The following is a 7318-nucleotide window of genomic DNA, read 5'->3' on the forward strand; positions in this document are numbered from 1 at the left end:
CGCTCGTGTACTGAAAAGAGGAGAATAGATTGGGACCAGCTCTTGGCCGGGATAGGAGGTAGAACAATCAGTTGGTTCCCCCGATGGAAGGAAGGAAAAGAAGGAGTCCTTTTCTCATGTGGAAGATACCCAAACATTCCGCTGGTAGGAACGAGGGGTTGTATTAACTACAATCCCGCGCTCGCTATAAGACAACTAGGGTACCCCATGAGGGGAGCACCGACGGAAGAAAACATGTCTCCTTTCCTTGTGAGGGATTTCGGCGCACAAAATTCCAAGACTATACCAAGAATCCATAAGGCATGGGAAACCCCGTTAAGGAAAGATCAAGAGCTTAGAGGCATTCGTAATGGCATCATTGGTGGGTACCACGAATGGCTGAAAGTTCGCATACGAGGTTTAGATTGGCTCGCCAAGTTAAAAGTCGTCAGCGAAGAAAATTTTGAAGCACCGGAAGAGGACGAAGAAGTCCAAGCTCTCAAAAGCGAGTTAGGGAAGGCAAAACTCGCCAAGGAGAAGTTCAAGTTGGCTGCTACACACGTTCGGAAGGAGTGCGCCGGGTTACGGGAAGAGAATGCAATTACCGCAAGAGCCCTTGAACAAGAGACCAAGAGGGCTCGCAAGGAAGAGTATGGCCGGAACAAATTTCGCGGAGCTCTATGGGGTAGCAATAATGAACTCAAGTTGCGAAGGGAAGAAAGGGACCAGTCGCGAGCACATAGCATGGTTCTGAAAGAGGAGTTGATTGCTTGTTCAAGGTCCAAAAGAAGCTTGTCTCAGCGTCTATGCGAGACAGAAACCAACATGTTAGCTATCATCGCCAAGTACCAAGAAGAGCTGGGTCTAGCCACGGCCCACGAGCATAGAATCGCGGATGAGTATGCCCAAGTATATGCGGAAAAAGAGGCTAGAGGAAGGGTGATCGACTCTTTACACCAAGAGGCAACCATGTGGATGGATCGGTTTGCTCTTACCTTGAACGGGAGTCAAGAACTTCCCCGATTGTTAGCCAAGGCCAAGGCGATGGCAGACACCTACTCCGCCCCCGAAGAGATTCATGGGCTTCTCGGCTATTGTCAGCATATGATAGACTTAATGGCCCACATAATTAGAAATCGTTAGGAAACTTGTATGGTCTCTCAGACCTCGACTTGATACGACTTCCTTTTTGAAATAAAATGAGTTGGTCCCATGTTTCTACTCCAAAAAGCTTGTGCAAATCAAGTCACTCCCGCATTTTATCTCTAGCATGCATTGTATGTTGGTCTCGTCCTTTGTCACGGGAAGCCGGAAGGTCCATATCACCTTCTTAATTGTACACATGGGGCACTGCGCCCCCAAATGCGCAAGTAAGAAGAGATAATTTTCCGGGCTCTCGTGTCCGTAAAATGCATTCATATCATGCATCGCATAAGCATCTCTTCATAACATCATAATGGACATATCCTGCATTTGTCCGTTATCATATTCCAGCCTCACATTTTGCATGAGTCATGGCATCATCATGCATATGCGTTCAACAAACTTTTTGATCTGCAAAATTGCATACCATTTGTTTTCATGTTTGCTCATCCTTGCGTTTTCCTCTACAAAACAAAAACAAAGAAGGGGGAAGCGTGAAACTTCACACTACATTCTTAGTTTCATGTGTTAGGAGCCAACCATGTTGGGATCATAAACCCGTTTCACTTAAAAACAAAATAATTGAACATGGTACCTAATGCATGGTTAACTAGGAAATGGTGTTTCTTCGGGCATCTCAATTTCATAATTACATTTTCCGTGCATAAGCTTAAAGTATGCCCGAGTCATTCATCCCTATGAGATGTTGTTGAAGTATTGGCGATCAAAATTGCCATTCCCTGGGTTATGGGGTTGAACCAAGCTCATGCTTTTTCGAAAAAAGTTCATCAAATCAAGTTGAAGAATGGAAGTAACTATCTTGCAAAAATTGGGGCAAAAGATGAATCGAGTCACATCACTGCTTCGTCTACTTCCAAACATATTTAGGATTATTGATATCCTTGTTACTTCCAGTTTCACCTTGACAAAGATGTCATGGACCATGTTGAAAATCTAAATTGATTCAACCCCATATCCTGCGTAAAAATTCGCAATACTTCAACTGTGCATCATTCGCATACATCCATGTTGTTCATTGGTTGCATTGCTCATTGTATTCTTTCCTTGAAAAAAAAAATAATAAGATAAAATGAACTTAATCATTGTTATAAAAAAGAAAGGAACATGCTTTACGGCGTTCTCACCGAACTTGTGCTAGAGCTAGAGTAATGGGTGAAGTAGAGGAGATACAAGAGAAGATGAAGGCCGAAAATGGAGGCCATAAAAGAGCAAATGGCCACAATGATGAAGACCATGATGAGCATGAAGAAGATAATGGAAGCCAATGCGGTTATAGTTGCCACTATTAGCGCTGTCGCTAAAGTGAACCCGATGCTCCCATCTGGCCTCAAGCAAATGAATCATCCAACCTCAAATATGGTAGGCAAAGATTTGGGAAATACGGATAACCCCATGATGTGCAAAATCAAAACGAGCACGCCTTCCCATCATATGGCTTGCCTCCCAAACTATACACCACCCAATGTGGTGTACATTCCCAATGAGGACGTCAATAACTCCACTCCCATACCCATTGAAAGCCAGCAACCCCAAACTGATCATGCACATGTCTCTTAAACTGTGAAAGAGACCCATGAAATTCCCCATCACAATTTAGCCGACTTCGAGCCTTGGCTCGGATATACCATTGAAGGGCAAGCAGTTGGTGGTATACCCCTACAAAACCCTTTGGAGGGCCCTCAGTATCACCCACAACTGCACCTCTTGCATTTCACAACGGTTAAAAACCCTTATGACTATGGCAGGAATGGGAAAGTTGGATCATCTAGAGGAAAGGCTCAGGGCCATTGAAGGAGGTAAAGATTATGCCTTTGCTAACCCAAAAAAGTTGTTCCTAGAACCCAATATCATCACCCCTCCCAAGTTCAAGGTGCTGGACTTTGACAAGTACAAGGGGACTACTTGCCCCAAGAACCATCTAAAGATGTATTATCGGAAGATGGGGGCATGCGCGAAGATAAGGAATTACTGATACATTCATTCCAAGAAAGTCTTACTGGGGTAGCTGTTACCTGGTGCACTAACTTGGAACCTTCCCGAGTCCGTTCTTGGAAGGACCTAATGGTTGCCTGTGTTAGGCAGTACCAGTACAATTTTGATATGGTTCTGAATAGGATGCAACTACAGAACATGTGCAAAAAGGGGGGACGGATCTTTCAAAGAACACGCCCAAAAGGTGGAGGGATCTGGCGGCCCAGGTGGTACCCCCAATAATGGAAAGGGAGACGATAATCGTGATGGTAGACACATTATCGGTATTCCACTATGAAAAAATGGTGGGTTGCGCACCTCAAAGCTTTGCGGATTTGGTCTTCGCCAGTGAAAAGATCGATGTGGGTCCGAAAAGAGGCAAATTTGATCATCCTACTAGGACGACTGAGAAAACTGGGGCAAATGAAGAGGGTGAGAAAGAGGGAGAAACCCATGCTGTGACTGCCATTCCTATACGGCCAAGTTTCCCACCAAACCCAACAATGTCATTACTCAGCCAATAACAAACCTTCTCCTTACCCACCACCCAGGTATCCACAAAGGCCATCCCTAAATCAACCACAAAGCCTGTCTACCGCACTTCCAATGACGAAGACCCCCTTTAGCACAAACCAAAAAAAACACCAACAAAAAGGAATTTTGCAGCAAAAAGCCTGTAGGGTTCACCCCAAATTCCGTTGTCATATGCTAAACTTGATCCCATATCTACTTGATAATTCAATGGTAGCCATAACCCTAGCCAAGGTTCATCAACCTCCATTTCTCCGAGAATACGACTCGAACGCAACGTGTGCTTGTCACGGAGAAGCCCCGGGGCGTTCCATTGAGCATTGTAGGGCTCTGAAGCGTAAGGTGCAAGGTCTAATTGATGCGGGCTGGCTGAAATTTGAGGAGAATTGCGTGTAAATCCTGACATTGACAAGAGATGCCACACATGGGGCAATTCTGGAAGCTGTTGTTATGACTCATCAGGATTTTTAAGTTTATGCCATTATTATAAACCACAGTTACAATGCTAAATGATATGGATAAAATGGACATCCTTGTCCCTCATCCTCTCACAAACGCATGTTTGCTTATTCAACTTTCACCGGAATGTGGGTGCAAGCCATTGGTCTATTTGCTCAAGCGACCTGCGCTCCTGAGTGTTAACTTCCAGGACTGTTCAATCAGAGATTACTCGTCTTGCACGTTGGTGGGGGTGCCGTAAAACAACGAGTAAAGTTCAAAACAAATAAGTTTCAAAATAAAAAAATAAGTTTCAAAATAAAAAAAAATAAAAAGACATTTGATTGACTGTGTTTTCAAGTAAAAATATAGACGTTCATGTGACTTCATTTTATCATTCCAGAAAGTTTGTCTTCTTAGAGAAGCGAGTTGTCAAGAATAGGATGTTGGACAAATGGCCTCAGTTACCTTAAGAAAAAGGGGGGTTGAATTAAGATGCAAAGACTATTCCCCAATTGAACTATCACTCTTTCTTTTTGGATTAACAATGCACCCTTAACATGAATTACTCAAAAGACAAATCAAAATAAACTTCTTTAAAGCAAAAGATAAATAGCAATAAAAGAAGTTTAAAGGAAGAGAGGAATGCAAACTTGATTTATACTGGTTCGGCCACTTCCCGCGCCTACGTCCAGTCCTCAAGAAACCCACTTGAGATTTTCCACTCTCTTTGTAAAACTCCTTTTACAAAGTCTGAACCACACAGGGACAACCCTTCCCTTGTGTTCAAGAATCCTCTACAATAAGAGACTCTCAGTCTCTTAATCCCTTTTCAGAAGTAAGAAGAAGAGAAGAAGAAATCTCTCTTAAAAGGGATAGATTGTACAATGAAGACCAATCAAAATTCCTTATTGAATATGCAAGTGGTTGACCAAGGAATCTTTTTGAGAGGATAAGACAGTTCAGTTCAGAAAAACTCTTAATCTTTTGAGAGGATAAACTTTGTGGGCAATGAAAACTCTCTTTAAATTCGTGTTTCCAAGTCACCTTTGATGGCCTTTCATAAACCATTTGAATAGATGTGACTCTTGGAAATTATTTTCTAAAAATCTCCTCTGGTAATCGATTACAAGACTTGTGTAATAGATCACAGGCTTTAAAATTTGAATAAATTGCTGGTAATCAATTACCATCCATGTGTAATCGATTACACATTATAAATTTTGAATTCAAATTTCTAGTGACTGTTATAAACATTTTTAACTACTGGTAATCGATTACCGGAGAGCAAATCTCAAATTGAAATGATAGAATTCTTTGGTCAAACCTTTGTTTGTTTCAATTTGGAAACTTCTTCCTAAAGATTCTAAAGAGATCAAACTTGATCATATATCTTGATTTTCTTGGATAAAACTTAGAAGCACTTGATCCTTTAGCATCATCAAGACATCAAAACATCTTGCTTCTACATAGGAGTCATTTGACTTAATCCATCAACTGAAAGATCCTTCAATTATTTCTCGTCCTTGGAAAATTCTTTTTTGCAAGAATCAACTGCTTCTTTCATTCTTCCTCACTACGAGGTCGTGAAAACAAGACAATGATTGGTACCTCAAAGCCTTACACTGGGGCAATGAGGGGCACCGTGCATGAGCCTCAAGTGAACCTAGGGGCAGATTAGAAGTTCTCACCCAATAGGTTATCAAAAGTTCTCACCTGTCTATGTTTTTAAAAGAAAAGGGGGGACAAACCCTAGGATTTCAATGGATTGATCAAACATCAAACGAATCCATTGCCGTCACTCCAAAATGGTCAAGTGACTAAATCAAACAGAACACACACTCTGAGGGAGTTCCCGGAGAGATTTGCAAAAAAGATAGGATGAGGTCACATGAATTATCACCTCTTTCAAAAGGACAGTCAATCTATGTTTTCCAAAAAAAAAAAAAAAAAAAAAAAAAAAATCAAATCAAAATCAAAATCACAAAATAGGGAAAGAATGTCATGAACATTGTACAACTTTCCATTACATTGCATTGTTTCATATGAAGTCCGCATTTACCAAATTTCACGACAAAGGTTGCATGCATCTGCATCCCTAAAAATCATGTTAACTGCATAGATTTCCTACATCTAATGTCCAAATCTTGTGGATTTGGGATGACCGGCCCTCTCGATGAGTCGATCTCTTGCTTTCTCATAAGGGTGGACCCTTGGGTACTTGTACCTATCACTTTTAGAGGACTACACGTCCTCGCCAACAGAGGGCTGCACGCCCTCACCTTCAGAGGACTACATGTCCTCGCCTTGAGAGGACTACACGTCCTCACCATCAGAGGGCCGCACGCCCTCACCTCCAGAGGACTACATGTCCTCGCCTTGAGAGGGCTACACGCCCTCACCTTGGGTACTAGTTACCCTCACCGTTGAGAGGACTACACGTCCTCGCCTTGAGAGGACTACACGTCCTCACCATCAGAGGGCTGCACGCCCTCACCTCCAGAGGACTACATGTCCTCGCCTTGAGAGGGCTACACGCCCTCACCTTGGGTACTAGTTACCCTCACCGTTGAGAGGACTACACGTCCTCGCCATCAGAGGGCTGCACGCCCTCACCTCTAGAGGAATACATGTCCTCGCCTTGAGAGGGCTACACGCCCTCACCTTGGGTACTAGTTACCCTCACCGTTGAGAGGACTACACGTCCTCGCCTTGAGAGGACTACACGTCCTCACCATCAGAGGGCTGCACGCCCTCACCTTTAGAGGACTACACGTCCTCGCCTTGAGAGGGCTACACGCCCTCACCTTGGGTACTAGTTACCCTCACTGTTTAGAGGACTACACGTCCTCGCCTTGAGAGGACTACACGTCCTCACCATCAGAGGGTTGCACGCCCTCACCTTCAGAGGACTACACGTCCTCGCCTTGAGAGGGCTACACGCCCTCACCTTGGGTACTAGTTACCCTCACCGTTGAGAGGACTATATGTCCTCGCCATCAGAGGGCTGCACGCCCTCACCTCCAGAGGACTACCTGTCCTCGCCTTGAGAGGGCTACACGCCCTCACCTTGGGTACTAGTTACCCTCACCGTTGAGAGGATTACACGTCCTCGCCTTGAGAGGACTACACGTCCTCACCATCAGAGGGCTGCACGCCCTCACCTCTAGAGGACTACATGTCCTCGCCTTGAGAGGGCTACACGCCCTCACCTTGGGTACTAGTTACCCTCACC

The sequence above is a fragment of the Glycine max genome, chromosome 14 (assembly GCF_000004515.6).
Source record: "Glycine max cultivar Williams 82 chromosome 14, Glycine_max_v4.0, whole genome shotgun sequence".
Taxonomy (NCBI): domain Eukaryota; kingdom Viridiplantae; phylum Streptophyta; class Magnoliopsida; order Fabales; family Fabaceae; genus Glycine; species Glycine max.